General features: G+C 46.2%; 1 non-coding gene across 1 annotated transcript; it reads left to right on the top strand.

The window, feature by feature from the left end:
* The first annotated feature begins 16,697 nt into the window (after nt 1-16,697).
* LOC131271298 (5.8S ribosomal RNA) lies at nt 16,698-16,852 on the top strand. Its single transcript, XR_009180103.1, has one exon. It is a non-coding gene; the product is annotated as a 5.8S ribosomal RNA (ribosomal RNA).
* Nucleotides 16,853-17,328: the final 476 nt, after the last annotated feature.

Raw genomic sequence — 17,328 nt, 5'->3', positions numbered from 1 at the left:
TTTTTCGATATCTGGCCCCCAAAGGGGGGATATGGGCGATCAAAGGATTTTTCCAAGTTTCGGTACTTTTTACGGTATCGCTCATAGCTCCGGCTGTATGCAAGCAAATGACAATCTAAGACATGATTTGGAAAGGTATTGAGTAGTACTAACTTACGTTAGAACACAGCGAAGCGCTATCGGTTCATGGCAAGGCCGATATAAGCAGTCAAAGATGAAAAATGTTGACAAAATGAACAAAAATTACCTTGGTACGCGAATAGCGGCCAGGGATGAAGAGGTACGAAGGTGGTGTAGAACAATTATAATTAGGGCTTGGTACGCTCTAAAAGTTTGCCGAAGACCGCAAAGCGCTCAGACCCATAGAAAGGGGTCATTTGGGCCGAACAGTGCGTGCAAAGAGGTGAAAATGCAAAAATTGCACTTTGTGGGGCGATTTGCGGGGGGAAGGAGGGGTCGGAGGGCAAAATGTCTCTTGACCAAAAAGTCTTATCTCGTCGAGATCTACAACATTGCCGAAGACCGCAAAGCGCTAGCTCGCAATCGAAAAATCGAGAATTTGAAAATTTTCTAAGTCTTGGGCTCCCTAAGGAAAAGTTTCAAAAATCACGTTTGTCCCCAATTTTGAAGGGGAAGGAGTCGGTTCCGGGGCATGGTGTCTTCGGCAAAAAGTCTTATCTTTTTGCGTACTTTCGACTAGTTCAATAAAAATTTTTGACCCAAAATTTGTTCGGCGGACCCCTAGGTCGAAAAACCCGAAAAAAGTCGAAAAAAGTCGAAAATGTCGAAAAATGAGAAAACCTCATATTCGGACTCTACACGAGCCCCAGATATTGAAAAGTGAAATCCGCGGTCGATTTGGAACAAAAAATTTACCTAGGCAAAGTTGTATGGAGGTAGGGACCCCTGAGAAAAAAGTTTGGTCCCGAGGCTCCTTGGACCACCAAGTCCCTAGGTCGGACCAAAATCGGAAAAAATCCGACCAAAGTCGAAAGTGTCGAAAATTTTAAAAAACCCCTTTTGGGGCCCTATGGCCTCCCTAGATAATGAAAAGTGAGGTCCGCGGCCGATCCGGAAGAAAAACTTGACCTAGGCAAACTTGTATGACGGTGGGGACCCAAAAAAATTTCGATGAGTGTAGTTTAGACAGGCCGGAAAATGTATCGGTGGTCCGTATCAAGGGACGTCTTTTAGTTCCATGGGGTGGTGGTCGTCGAACAAAGTCGCCTAGGTCGACCACCAGAAAGACCAGTCGTGTTGTAATGGATGTTTTGACCACTTTACTAGGGAAACCTAGTAGGTCGAAGCAAATTTGGGGTTCGAGATGAGTTGGTGAAAGTTGGTCCAACCTAGGTGTGCTTGGTGGAGGTTGACCATGAAAGTAGAGCATGATGGGAATGACCATAACTTTGGTTCTAGATGTCGGATCGGAACACTTGAGGCAGTTTTGGAAAGGTGAAGGCCTGCTCTAGCTATGTTTCCTACCAAGCTAAGCGCCTACTAGTGACCCGGAGGAGGTATTAAGGGTCAAAGGCAAAAAGGGGTACCCTAAAGTGCATGTGACCAAGAAAATGGGAAAAACGGTATCGCGTATAGCTCAGGCTGTATGGCTCGGATCGGAAAGCTTGGATATGCGTTGGAAAGGTCTCAACGAGCGCTAGCTATGTGTCCTACCAAGCGAAGCGCTAGGTGTTGAGCAAGTCGGTCATATTAGAGGGCAAAGGTGAAAAATGGTGGTTTAGAGGCGAAAATTCACCTTATGATCGAAAATAGCGGGCGAACGATAAGAGCTACGAACACGGCGTAGAACAATCATAAGTACGTTACCACAAGACCTAACTTTGGCCAATATAGAGCGAGACGATCGGAGGTACCCATCAGGGTGATATGGCTGGTTCAAAGTTGGACCAAAACGAGACTTGAGAAATGGGTTGAAACACGGTATCGCGAATAACTCAGGCTGTATGGAACGGATTGACAAGCTAAGGTCAGTGTTGGAAAGGTTGAACCGAGCGCTAACTATAATCCCAAACAACCGAAGCGCTAAGTGTTGAGCAAAACTGAGTTATTAAGCGACAAAGTCGAAAAATAATACCAAAATGGCCAAAAATCGGACAAGACCAAGAATACCGAGCAGGCGGTAAGAGATAGCGGGTTGACGTAGAATACTTATAAGTTTGCCTCTACGAGACCTAAAAGTCGTCCATAGAAAGCGAGGAGATCGGACCACTCTGGAAGGGTGATACGAGTGGTCAAAAATTGGCAAAAATGAAACATGGCTAAAATGGATTTGACTTGTGCACCATGTAGCTCCGGCTGTATGGCATGGATTGTAAAGCTAGGATGTGTTTTGGAAAGGTAACACCCAGCGCTAGATACGACTAGAAGAAAGCAAAGCGCTAACTAGCATGATTTGGAAGTTATTAAGCGACAAAGTCGAAAAATGTTACCAAAATTGAAACTCGAGTACATTGGGCCAAAAAGTACAAGTTGTGAAATTTTCACTTACGAGTAAAATACCGAGCAGGCGGTAAGAGATAGAGACTTGGTGTAGAACAATTATAAGTTCGGCATGTTATAACCTATATTTGGCCCGAACATAGTGTCGAGATCGGTGGTACCCAAAAGGGTGGTACAGGTGTTAGATGGTTTTCCCAGAGCATAAGCTCCACATGATATGGAAAACGGGAAACAGCATAACTTCGGCTGTATGGCATGGAATGGAACGAACAAGGTATCGATGGAAAGAGAAAAGGTAGCGCTAACTATAATTCCTTCCAAGCAAAGCGCTAGCATGTGACCGTTTGGGTGTTATTGTGAGTCAAAGTCTGAAATTGTTACCACGAGAGGCGAAAATCCGGCTAAGTCCAAAAATACCGGGCTGGCGGTAAGAGATACGGCTTGGCCGTAGAACATTTATAAGTTGGCCAAGACAAGACCTAAGTTTCGTCCATAGACGACAAGAAGATCGAAGATACCTGAAGGTGAGATATGGGCGTCCCAAAGTGGGCCTTTGAAAAAGTGACAAACTTCCCTTATAACAGCATACACCAAATATCTCTGGCTCTATGGCACCGAATAAGAAGTTGAGCTCAGCGACAGAAAGGTGATAGTCAGCGCTAAATATCATACGAACAGAGTGAAGCGCTAAAGGGAAAGGATCTTGGTGATATAAGGTGACAAAGTCGAGAAAAGTTGCCTCAAAATCATGAAAAATGTGAAAAAATGGCTAAGTCCCGGGTGCCTTAAGGGCAGGTTAATCGAATGTACCGAGCTGGCGGTACGAGATAGAGACTTGGTGTAGAACAATTATATGTTTGGCATGGCAAGACCTACATTCGGCCAATACAAAGTGAGAAGATCAAAGATACCCGCAAGGGTGATATTGGTGTCCAAAGGAAAAAAGCACTAAGTCTTGGGAAACTTATATGAAGAAAAAGGACCCTGATGGGTCATATGGGATGGATCGAAAAATCGGCTAAGTCCCAAAATGGGGATGTCAGAACTACACTCAAATGTTACCACACCAAGCAAGGCAAACTTATATGAAGCAAAGGACCCTGATGGGTCATATGGTATTGATCGAAAAATCGGCTAAGTCCCAAAATGGGGATGTCAGAACTACACTCAAATGTTACCACACCAAGCAAGGCAAACTTATATGAAGCAAAGGACCCTGATGGGTCATATGGTATTTTACGAAAAATCGGCTAAGTCCCAAAATGGGGATGTCAGAACTACACTCAAATGTTACCACACCAAGCAAGGCAAACTTATATGAAGCAAAGGACCCTGATGGGTCATATGGTATTTTACGAAAAATCGGCTAAGTCCCAAAATGGGGATGTCTGAACTACACTCATATGTTACCACACCAAGCAAGGCAAACTTATATGAAGCAAAAGACCCTGATGGGTCAAATGGTATTTTACGAAAAATCGGCTAAGTCCCAAAATGGGGATGTCAGAACTACACTCAAATGTTACCACACCAAGCAAGGCAAACTTATATGAAGGCAAGGACCCTGATGGGTCATATGGTATTTTACGAAAAATCGGCTAAGTCCCAAAATGATGATGTCAGAACTACACTAACAAGTTACCACACCAAGCAAGGCAAACTTATATGAAGCAAAGGACCCTGATGGGTCATATGGTATTTTACGAAAAATCGGCTAAGTCCCAAAATGGGGATGTCAGAACTACACTCAAATGTTACCACACCAAGCAAGGCAAACTTATATGAAGCAAAGGACCCATATGGGTCATATGGTATTTTACGAAAAATCGGCTAAGTCCCAAAATGATGATGTCAGAACTACACTCAAATGTTACCACACCAAGCAAGGCAAACTTATATGAAGCAAAGGACCCTGATGGGTCATATGGTATTGATCGAAAAATCGGCTAAGTCCCAAAATGGGGATGTCAGAACTACACTCAAATGTTACCACACCAAGCAAGGCAAACTTATATGAAGGCAAGGACCCTGATGGGTCATATGGTATTTTACGAAAAATCGGCTAAGTCCCAAAATGGGGATGTCAGAACTACACTCATGTGTTACCACACCAAGCAAGGCAAACTTATATGAAGGCAAGGACCCTGATGGGTCATATGGTATTTTACGAAAAATCGGCTAAGTCCCAAAATGATGATGTCAGAACTACACTCATGTGTTACCACACCAAGCAAGGCAAACTTATATGAAGGCAAGGACCCTGATGGGTCATATGGTATTTTACGAAAAATCGGCTAAGTCCCAAAATGGGGATGTCAGAACTACACTAAAAAGTTACCACACCAAGCAAGGCAAACTTATATGAAGCAAAGGACCCATATGGGTCATATGGTATTTTACGAAAAATCGGCTAAGTCCCAAAATGGTGATGTCAGAACTACACTAAAATGTTACCACACCAAGCAAGGCAAACTTATATGAAGGCAAGGACCCTGATGGGTCATATGGTATTTTACGAAAAATCGGCTAAGTCCCAAAATGGTGATGTCAGAACTACACTAAAATGTTACCACACCAAGCAAGGCAAACTTATATGAAGGCAAGGACCCTGATGGGTCATATGGTATGGATCGAAAAATCGGCTAAGTCCCAAAATGGGGATGTCTGAACTACACTCAAATGTTACCACATCAAGCAAGGCAAACTTATATGAAGGAAAGGACCCTGATGGGTCATATGGTATTTTACGAAAAATCGGCTAAGTCCCAAAATGGGGATGTCAGAACTACACTCATGTGTTACCACACCAAGCAAGGCAAACTTATATGAAGGCAAGGACCCTGATGGGTCATATGGTATTTTACGAAAAATCGGCTAAGTCCCAAAATGATGATGTCAGAACTACACTCATGTGTTACCACACCAAGCAAGGCAAACTTATATGAAGGCAAGGACCCTGATGGGTCATATGGTATTTTACGAAAAATCGGCTAAGTCCCAAAATGGGGATGTCAGAACTACACTAAAAAGTTACCACACCAAGCAAGGCAAAGTACCTAGGTGAACCCTAGGAAGAAACACGGACCAAGTCAGATGGCCTAAGTCAATAGAACAAGTGACCTAGGCAAAGTTGTATGGCGCTGAGGACCCTGAAAAATCTGGTTAGTGTAGTTTAGACAGGGTAGGTTTTTGGGTCGGCCGAACCCCCTTATTTTGGGTTTTGGCCTCATCAAGAAGCTACACCTAGGCAAACTGCCTAGGGTGAAAGTGCGAAGACCAATCGAATAGTAAGACAAGTTTTGACCGATCGCCCTAGGCAAGCTTGTATGAAGAAAGGGACCCTAAGGGTCATATGGAAATACATGAAAAATCGGCTAAGTCCCAAAATTGGGATGTCAGAACTACACTAAAAAGTTACCACATCAAGCAAGGCAAACTACCTAGGTGAACCCTAGCAAGAAACACGGACCAAGTCAGATGGCCTAAGTCAAGAGTGCAAGTGACCTAGGCAAAGTTGTATGACGGTGAGGACCCTGAAAAATCTGGTTAGTGTAGTTTAGACAGGGGAGGTTTTTGGGTCGGCTGAACCTCCTTATTTTGGGTTTTGACCTCCTCAAGAAGCTACACCTAGGCAAACTGCCTAGGGTGAAAGTGCGAAGACCAATCGAATAGTAAGACAAGTTTTGACCGATCGCCCTAGGCAAGCTTGTATGAAGAAAGGGACCCTATGGGTCATGTGGAAATACATGAAAAATCGGCTAAGTCCCAAAATTGGGATGTCTGAACTACACTAAAAAGTTACCACATCAAGCAAGGCAAAGTACCTAGGTGAACCCTAGCAAGAAACACGGACCAAGTCAGATGGCCTAAGTCAAGAGAACAAGTGACCTAGGCAAAGTTGTATGACGGTGAGGACCCTGAAAAATCTGGTTAGTGTAGTTTAGACAGGGGAGGTTTTTGGGTCGGCTGAACCTCCTTATTTTGGGTTTTGACCTCCTCAAGAAGCTACACCTAGGCAAACTGCCTAGGGTGAAAGTGCGAAGACCAATCGAATAGTAAGACAAGTTTTGACCGATCGCCCTAGGCAAGCTTGTATGAAGAAAGGGACCCTATGGGTCATATGGAAATACATGAAAAATCGGCTAAGTCCCAAAATGGGGATGTCTGAACTACACTAAAAAGTTACCACATCAAGCAAGGCAAAGTACCTAGGTGAACCCTAGGAAGAAACACGGACCAAGTCAGATGGGCTAAGTCAAGAGTACAAGTGACCTAGGCAAAGTTGTATGGCGCTGAGGACCCTGAAAAATCGGGTTAGTGTAGTTCAGACAGGGGAGGTTTCTGGGTCGGCTGAACCTCCTTATTTCGGGTTTTGGCCTCCTCAAGAAGACAGACCTAGGCAAACTGCCTAGGGTGAAAGTGCGAAGACCAATCGAATAGTAAGACAAGTTTTGACCGATCGCCCTAGGCAAGCTTGTATGAAGAAAGGGACCCTATGGGTCATATGGAAATATACGAAAAATCGGCTAAGTCCCGAAATTGGGATGTCTGAACTACACTAAAAAGTTACCACATCAAGCAAGGCAAAGTACCTAGGTGAACCCTAGGAAGAAACACGGACCAAGTCAGATGGCCTAAGTCAAGAGTACAAGTGACCTAGGCAAAGTTGTATGGCGCTAAGGACCATGAAAAATCGGGTTAGTGTAGTTAAGACAGGGGAGGTTTCAGGGTCGGCTGGACCTCCTTATTTCGGGTTTTGGCCTCCTCAAGAAGACAGACCTAGGCGAACTGCCTAGGGTGAAAGTGCGAAGACCAATCGAATAGTAAGACAAGTTTTGACCGATCGCCCTAGGCAAGCTTGTATGAAGAAAGGGACCCTATGGGTCATATGGAAATACATGAAAAATCGGCTAAGTCCCAAAATTAGGATGTCTGAACTACACTAAAAAGTTACCACATCAAGCAAGGCAAAGTACCTAGGTGAACCCTAGGAAGAAACACGGACCAAGTCGGATGGCCTAAGTCAAGAGTACAAGTGACCTAGGCAAAGTTGTATGGCGCTGAGGACCCTGAAAATTCGGGTTAGTGTAGTTCAGACAGGGGAGGTTTCAGGGTCGGCCGAACCTCCTTATTTCGGGTTTTGGCCTCCTCAAGAAGACAGACCTAGGCGAACTGCCTAGGGTGAAAGTGCGAAGACCAATCGAATAGTAAGACAAGTTTTGACCGATCGCCCTAGGCAAGCTTGTATGAAGAAAGGGACCCTATGGGTCATATGGAAATATACGAAAAATCGGCTAAGTCCCAAAATTGGGATGTCAGAACTACACTATAAAGTTACCACATTAGCAAGGCAGACTTGTATGAAGAACGGGACCCTGGTGAAAGTAGCAAATATCCCAAACCGAACATGAATATTATACACACAAGAGTACGAACATAAAGGAACACGGACCAAGCGTACCGAGAGAATCGGTACTATAGAACCCTAGTGGTTCTACACAAAGACTTTATGTTAGGGGTTCAAGCCCCATAGTACTCAAACGGTGACAGTAGCAAATATCCCAAAACGAACGTGAATCTTATTCACAAGAGTACGAACATAAAGGAACACGGACCAAGCGTACCGAGAGAATCGGTACTATAGAGCCCTCGTGGTTCTACACAAAGACTTTATGTTCGGGGTTCACACCCCAAATCGAACGTGGAATTTACTTTCTGATGGTCATGCGGTCGTCCAAAGGGGTCTAGTATCCTGGGATGACAAGCATCACGGGCACAGCTCGTATCAAAACAGTCGAAGAGGCCCGCGAAAGCTTGCTTTCCATGGCTATGCGATGCACAAATTGAGTTTACTCACCGTAGTATAAAACGAACGAACCGAACCTATCCGAGTAGGGATAATGGGCGCAGTAACATACTTCTGTGACCCAGCGAGAGTTGAACGAGGTGACATGAACTGTCAGTGGCTTATATCAGATGGGATACATACATGAGATTGCTTTCAAATCTACACTCGAAAACCTAACCAAGTAAAAGCGAACGTGGGGAGGATTCGAAACTGGTAACGAAATCTTAAGCTGGAAAGAGTCATCACTATGGATACATATTATGCGAAACCAATCAAGTGCTCAGTACTGATCCAAAACCTAAGAGCACTAGTGAACACCTTATTCTCACCCTAGTTCACATCCAAGTGATCGACCACGTGTGTGAAGCAAAGACCAATCGAATTCCTCAATGAACCGAACACTATGAACAAATGGCCAAAAACGTTATAACTATCCAAACATCCTACTATCTAGCGAAAGTCATCACGATGGAACCATACCATGATCTTTAACCTATAGCGCTCACCATATTCCTACCCAGAGTGCAAGTGAACAGATTGCCCACCCGTACCCAGTTCACAACCACGTGATCGACTAACATACCGAGGTTACCACAAGTCAAAGTTATACGTTTACAAGCGCAAGACCAATCGAAAACCCCGAAAGCAATCTCGACCCAAAATGTATTATCCGTGAGTGTAGTCGAGTCTCGTACTCGTCATCTGTAATCGTCGGATAGAATATCCAGTACACGGTTGTCTTTCCAAATGAAATCTACATACAGAACTCGCTCTTGGCAAATGGGTGGCATTGGCGCAATCAGGAGCGAGTTCCCGTCCGGGTGCCAAGTGATTGGCAAATGTCTGGGGGAAAGCAACCATATGTTGATTTGTCTGTTAGTGTACTGGGTGTTTGAGGTATGTAGTATCCACGCTTGGTTGGGTGTGTCAGAGGACCATGGATGCGTTCACAACCCCAATTGGGGTACATCGGGAATGATTTTGTGGAACCGATGTGCCCGGCACACACTAAGTTTTGTTGCAAGTTAATAGTGTGCCATGTCCGGGGGGGTTGTGATTAAACTCTGGTGAATTGCGTACTGTGGTGATTGGGGTATGAAAGCCCCGCAGTTGCAATGATCGGACGCGCCTAGCGTGTCCTTTAGTTGATGGTAGGGAAATGAAGGCCCTTGTCAGCTCACCTAAGTATTCATGGAAGTTTGGCATAAGGTCGCTGTGGTAGGGGTATGAAGGCCCCGTCAGCGCATGCACAATCGGGCGCACGAGCGCTTAGCGGAGTCGAATGCCGCTCAAGTGCCTGTCCGGTGCATCGGGTGTGTGTGTGATACGAGGGCAATGAGGTTCGCACGGGGGCTCGCCTCCCGTGTGCTACCGGACTTGACAACATATAGAACGTGGTGTTTGCTCCTCCGGGTGCAATGGGACAATGAACATTCGAACGCAAAGTCGGAATTCTGGTTGATCCTACCAGTAATATACGCTCGTCTCAAAGGTTAAGCCATGCATGTCTAAGTACAAACAGATTTAATGTGAAACCGCATAAGGCTCAGTATAACAGCTATAATTTACGAGATCATCAACCTAGTTACTTGGATAACTGTGGAAAATCTAGAGCTAATACATGCAACATGCCAGGACCCTCGCGGGAACTGGTGCACTTATTAGTCAAACCAATCGCGGGTTCTCCGTGTCATTGAGTTGAAGTCTGGATAATGATGCTGATCGTATGGTCTCGCACCGACGACAGATCTCGCAAATATCTGCCCTATCAACTATGGATGGTAGTATAGAGGACTACCATGGTTGCAACGGGTAACGGGGAATCAGGGTTCGATTCCGGAGAGGGAGCCTGAGAAATGGCTACCACATCCAAGGAAGGCAGCAGGCGCGTAAATTACCCAATCCCGGGACGGGGAGGTAGTGACGAGAAATAACAATATGAAACTCTTTAATGATGTTTCATAATTGGAATGAGTAGAGCATAAATCCTTCTACGAGGATCAAGTGGAGGGCAAGTCTGGTGCCAGCAGCCGCGGTAATTCCAGCTCCACTAGCGTATATTAAAATTGTTGCGGTTAAAACGTTCGAAGTTGATACTTGTCCAACACAGTCCGGCTCCGCCGACCCGGTCAACCCGTGGTCGGTGGGCCAAGTCGGAATCTGGTTGCGACTCAATGGTGTGGTAGGGCACCAAGTCTGTGTCATGGTGTGCCCTTCAACGGGTGCAAGTGTAACATAGAGCTCGACCGCTCACGTTTACCTTGAACAAATTAGAGTGCTTAAAGCAGGGTGCCCAAACGCCCTAGAATAATCTTGCATGGAATAATGGAATACGACCTTGGTCTAATCTTTCATTGGTTTGTACTCAGACCGGAGGTAATGATTAACAGAAGTAGTTGGGGACACTAGTATTACGGCGCGAGAGGTGAAATTCGTAGACCGTCGTAAGACTAACTAAAGCGAAGGCATTTGTCAAGGATGCTTTCTTTAATCAAGAACGAAAGTTAGAGGATCGAAGGCGATTAGATACCGCCCTAGTTCTAACCGTAAACGATGCCAACTAGCAATTGGGAGACGCTACAACCAGGTGCTCTCAGTAGCTTCCGGGAAACCAAAGTCAGGTTCCGGGGGAAGTATGGTTGCAAAGTTGAAACTTAAAGGAATTGACGGAAGGGCACCACAATGAAATGGAGCTTGCGGTTCAATTTGACTCAACACGGGAAAACTTACCAGGTCCGAACTTATGGAGGTGAGACAGATTAATAGCTCTTTCTCAAATTTAAGGGTAGTGGTGCATGGCCGTTCTTAGTTCGTGGATTGATTTGTCTGGTTAATTCCGATAACGAACGTGACTCACATATGCTAACTAGAACGCAGTCAGCGTTAATGCGTCGATGCCGATTGGAACGGGTTAGGACCTTTCGGTGGAGTATGACCTGACACCTTCGCTGTTCGTGTGCGCAAGTGCACTTACGGTACGCTGCTTAGCAGGACAATTTGTGTTTAGCAAAATGAGATCGAGCGATAACAGGTCCGTGATGCCCTTAGATGTTCTGGGCTACACGCGTGCTACAATGTGGGTAGCAGCGTGTCTCCTATTCCGAGAGGAACGGGAAATCACTCAAATACTCACTTAGTAGGGATTATGGATTGCAATGGTCCATATGAACTCGGAACTTCTAGTAAGTGCTGGTCATCAGCCAGCGTTGAATACGTCCCTGCCCTTTGTACACACCGCCCGTCGCTACTACCGATGGATTATTTAGTGAGGTCTTTGGAGATGATCGTTCGCTGGATCCTCGTGAACCGCGTCTGCTTTATCGAAGTTGACCGAACTTGATGATTTAGAGGAAGTAAAAGTCGTAACAAGGTTTCCGTAGGTGAACCTGCGGAAGGATCATTAGTGGCCAAGTGATCCTTCCAGAAGTCCGAACCTGCGGGTTGAGACTTCGGCACAAGTTGCCATATGATAATTGACGAAACACTATAGAAGTCCGAACCTGCGGGTTGAGACTTCGGCACAAGTTGCCATATGATAATTGACGAAACACTATAGAAGTCCGAACCTGCGGGTTGAGACTTAGGCACAAGTTGCCTTATACATGACTTTGAACAAATACACAAGTCCGAACCTGCGGGTTGAGACTTAGGCACAAGTTGCCATATGATAGTTGACGAAACACGTTAGAAGTCCGAACCTGCGGGTTGAGACTTCGGCACAAGTTGCCATATGATAATTGACGAAACACTATAGAAGTCCGAACCTGCGGGTTGAGACTTCGGCACAAGTTGCCATATGATAATTGACGAAACACTATAGAAGTCCGAACCTGCGGGTTGAGACTTCGGCACAAGTTGCCATATGATAATTGACGAAACACTATAGAAGTCCGAACCTGCGGGTTGAGACTTCGGCACAAGTTGCCATATGAACATTGACGAAACACTATGAAGTCCGAACCTGCGGGTTGAGACTTAGGCACAAGTTGCCTTATATATAACTTCGAACAAATACACAAGTCCGAACCTGCGGGTTGAGACTTAGGCACAAGTTGCCATATGATAGTTGACGAAACACGTTAGAAGTCCGAACCTGCGGGTTGAGACTTCGGCACAAGTTGCCATATGATAATTGACGAAACACTATAGAAGTCCGAACCTGCGGGTTGAGACTTCGGCACAAGTTGCCATATGATAATTGACGAAACACTATGAAGTCCGAACCTGCGGGTTGAGACTTAGGCACAAGTTGCCTTATATATAACTTCGAACAAATACACAAGTCCGAACCTGCGGGTTGAGACTTAGGCACAAGTTGCCTTATACATATATTGGCCAAATAAACAGAAGTCCGAACCTGCGGGTTGAGACTTAATGCGATCTAGATACCAAGTTGACATCCAATACCTGTTGAGCAAAACCAAAGATTCCCTGTTCTCGAATGATTACACTATATAACAGGGAATCATGAAGAAATCAAGCAAGCGTGAAACAAAGTCATCACTTGGGCATGCTCGATAGCCAACCACATGACCTTAACCTAAGAGAGCATGCAAACCACATGATACCTATAAACGATTAACCCGCCCTAGTTCAATCGTTCACCAAGTGATGACTTCAGTATGGCTAAGAGAAAAACTTTTAAATGGGAAAAACTCTAAGTCCGAACCTCCGGGTTGAGACTTCCGCGTCGGAGGTGGGCGCACCTCCTATCCGAAAGATGATGAATCAGGGGTGTTCGATCAGCAATGGTCGGATGCCCCGTCGTAGTCCAACTATGACAATCAAAGTCAAGACCTCCGGGTTGAGACTTTCCGCGAGTACAAGCATAAAGGAACACGGACCAAGCCGTACCGAGAGAATCGGTACTAGAGCCCTCGTGGTTCTACATTGAGAGAGCCCTCGTGGTTCTCATTAGGGGCTTTATGCAAGTAGTACTCAATACTGTGGTGTGAAGTATAAAGTATAGTCTTCGCCTGGTCCACGCTGCTTCGGCGGTCCTGGGTAAGATAGTTCATTCTAGCTTGCCCTATAGTGGAATGAGGACACTTAATGCTTCGTCTTTTAGCGGCGGCTAGACTCCTCCTCACGGGGAACGAGTTGACGCACACAGCGGCGGCTTACGCACTATGGCAATCATGGATGCCTGAAGATTCCGTGAAGTTCTCCCCTGGTCCACGCTGCCTCGGCAGTCCTGGGTACAATGGAATATTTCCAGCTTGCCCTATAGTGGAAGAGGACTATCCAACAATACAAAGTCAAGACCTCCGGGTTGAGACTTTCCGCGTCGGTGGTGTCGCGCACCGCCTATCCGAAAGATGGTGTAACAGGGGTGTTCGATCAGCAATGGTCGGATGCCCCGTCATAGTCCAACTATGACAACCAAAGTCAAGACCTCCGGGTTGAGACTTTCCGCGTCCGGAGGTACGCGTACCGCCTACCCGAAAGATGGTGTGCTTCTGGGGTATTCGATGAGTCGGATACCCCGTCGTAGTCCAACTATGACAATACAAATTCAAGACCTCCGGGTTGAGACTTCCGCGTCGGAGGTGCGCGCACCGCCTACCCGAAAGATGGTGAATCAGGGGTGTTCGATCAGCAATGGTCGGATGCCCCGTCGTAGTCCAACTATGACAATCAAAGTCAAGACCTCCGGGTTGAGACTTCCGCGTCCGGAGGTACGCGTACCGCCTACCCGAAAGATGGTGAATCAGGGGTGTTCGATCAGCAATGGTCGGATGCCCCGTCGTAGTCCAACTATGACAATCAAAGTCAAGACCTCCGGGTTGAGACTTTCTAAGAGTACAAGCATAAAGGAACACGGACCAAGCCGTACCGAGAGAATCGGTACTAGAGCCCTCGTGGTTCTACATTGAGAGAGCCCTCGTGGTTCTCATTAGGGGCTTTGTGCAAGTCGTACTCAATACTGTGGTGTGAAGTATAAAGTATAGAGTTCTCCACTGGTCCACGCTGCTCCGGCAGTCCTGGGTAAGATAGTTCATTCTAGCTTGCCCTATGTGGAAGAGGACTCAATACCCTACCTGTTGAGCTTGAAACAAAGTCATCACTTGGGCATGCTCATATTGCCATACAATATTCCATTATCTACTAATGAGCATGCAGCTATATGATTATAACCTGTAAACGATTACCCCGCCGTAGTTCAGCGCTTCAACCAAGTGATGACTTCAGTATGGCTAGTGTGTGAAGTATAAAGTATAGTCCTCCCCTGGTCCACACTGCTTCGGCGGTCCTGGGTAAGATAGTTAGTTCTAGCTTGCCCTATGGTGGAAGAGGACACCATACTTAATACTGTGGTGTAATGAACAAAGTATAGTCCTCCACTGGTCCACGCTGCTTTGCAGTCCTGGGTAAGATAGTTAATTCTAGCTTGCCCTATGTGGAAGAGGGCATACAAGACAAAGTATAGTTCTCCCCTGGTCCACGCTGCTTCGGCGGTCCTGGGTAAGATAGTTAATTCTAGCTTGCCCTATGTGGAAGAGAGCATACAAGACAAAGTATAGTTCTCCCCTGGTCCACGCTGCTTCGGCGGTCCTGGGTAAGATAGTTAATTCTAGCTTGCCCTATGTGGAAGAGAGCATACATGAACCAAGAACGAAGGTTATGATCGAGGAATGATTCGACAACTAACCGATGGTATGAAATGTGAAGAATTCAAGCAAGCACACAATCAAGTCATCACTTGGGCATGCTCGATAGCCAACCCTATGACATTAACCTAGTAGAGCATGCGAAAACCAATATATATGTAAACGATGCCCCTCCCTAGTTCAGCGCTTCAACCAAGTGATGACTTCAGAATGGCTAAATCAAATCGGTTCAAAACATACCATCGGTACCCTATTGAAACACACAAGTCGATATCAAACCTCATGATTGTGTAGTCCTCCACTGGTCCACACTGCTCCGGCGGTCCTGGGTAAGATAGTTCATTCTAGCTTGCCCTATGTGGAAGAGGGCACATTACTCAATACTGTGGTGTTATGAACAAAGTATAGTCCTCCACTGGTCCACGCTGCTTCGGCGGTCCTGGGTAAGATAGTTAGTTCTAGCTTGCCCTATGTGGAAGAGGGCATACAAGACAAAGTATAGTTCTCCCCTGGTCCACGCTGCTTCGGCGGTCCTGGGTAAGATAGTTAATTCTAGCTTGCCCTATGTGGAAGAGAGCATACATGAACCAAGAACGAAGGTTATGATCGAGGAATGATTCGACAACTAACCGATGGTATGAAATGTGAAGAATTCAAGCAAGCACACAATCAAGTCATCACTTGGGCATGCTCGATAGCCAACCTCATGACATTAACCTAGTAGAGCATGCGAAAACCAATATATATGTAAACGATGCCTCCCTAGTTCAGCGCTTCAACCAAGTGATGACTTCAGAATGGCTAAATCAAATCGGTTCAAACCATACCATCGGTATCCTATTGAAACACACAAGTCGATATCAAACCTCATGATTGTGTAGTCCTCCACTGGTCCACGCCGCTTCGGCCGTCCTGGGTAAAATGGAACATTCCAGCTTGCCCTATGTGGAAGAGGGCACATTACTCAATACTGTGGTGTGAAGTATAAAGTTCAGTTCTCCCCTGGTCCACGCTGCTTCGGCGGTCCTGGGTAAGATAGTTCATTCTAGCTTGCCCTATGTGGAAGAGGACACTTCATACTTCGTCTCTAAGCGGCGGCTTGACTCCTCCCTACGGGGAACGGGTTTACGCGCACAGCGGCGGCTTACGCACTATGGCAGTCATGGATGCCTTACGTTTCTATGAAAAGTGTGTTCCTCCCCTGGTCCACGCTGCTTCGGCAGTCCTGGGTAAGATAGTTAGTTCTAGCTTGCCCTATGTGGAAGAGGACACGTAGACTTACTGTGGTGTGAAGTATAAAGTTCAGTTCTCCCCTGGTCCACGCCGCTTCGGCCGTCCTGGGTAAAATGGATTCATCCAGCTTGCCCTATGTGGAATGAGGACACTTTATGCTTCGTCTCTAAGCGGCGGCTTGCTCCTCCCTACGGGGAACGGGTATACGCGCACAGCGGCGGCTTACGTTATGGCAGTCATGGATGCCTTACGTTTCCATGAAAAGTGTGTTCCTCCCCTGGTCCACGCTGCTTCGGCAGTCCTGGGTAAGATAGTTAGTTCTAGCTTGCCCTATGTGGAAGAGGACACGTAGACTTACTGTGGTGTGAAGTATAAGGTTCAGTTCTCCCCTGGTCCACGCCGCTTCGGCCGTCCTGGGTAAAATGGATTCATCCAGCTTGCCCTATGTGGAATGAGGACACTTTATGCTTCGTCTCTAAGCGGCGGCTTGCTCCTCCCTACGGGGAACGGGTATACGCGCACAGCGGCGGCTTACGCAAGTTAGTCACCCTCGGCAGTGGATCACTCGGCTCATGGATCGATGAAGACCGCAGCTAACTGCGCGTCATAATGTGAACTGCAGGACACATGAACATTGATAAGTTGAACGCATATTGCACGTCGTGGGAACCTACCATGATGTACAGATGACTGAGCGCTTATATTTGAGAAATGTATCGCATACATTTAACTACGCCGTGACACCCGTCACGAGACGTGCACCATGATGTTAACTAGGGTCGCGACGACCCGCTAGCATTAAAGAACCCGTGGTTTACAATATACTGGCATTGGAATTCGAAGTATTTAGAGCGTCCGTGTTCCCGCGTGAGGCGGAAGTACGAGGAGAAGGCGTGCTTGTGGTGTCTTTGGTGGTGTTTACTGATGTCTAGCTTCAGCTTATTTATTTATTTAAATAGAAGCGAAGATGTCAAAGTAGCGTCGAAGCAGCAGCGGTAGCACAAATGATTCAAGTATGGAAGTTGACCAAAGGAACACAAACAAACTAGCGTATGGGCAATGGAAGGTATCAGTGAGTTAAACCACACGCGGGCTAACAGCCCGTTAACCGAGTCCAACGGTACATATTGGACATTGAAACAAAGTAGTCGCAAGCCAGATGTGACGATAACAACC

This window comes from Anopheles coustani, unplaced genomic scaffold (genome assembly GCF_943734705.1).
Source record: "Anopheles coustani unplaced genomic scaffold, idAnoCousDA_361_x.2 scaffold_41_ctg1, whole genome shotgun sequence".
NCBI classification, from domain to species: Eukaryota; Metazoa; Arthropoda; class Insecta; order Diptera; family Culicidae; genus Anopheles; species Anopheles coustani.
The sequence above is the reverse complement of the archived record's forward strand: the minus strand, read 5'-3'. Positions and strand labels throughout refer to the sequence as shown.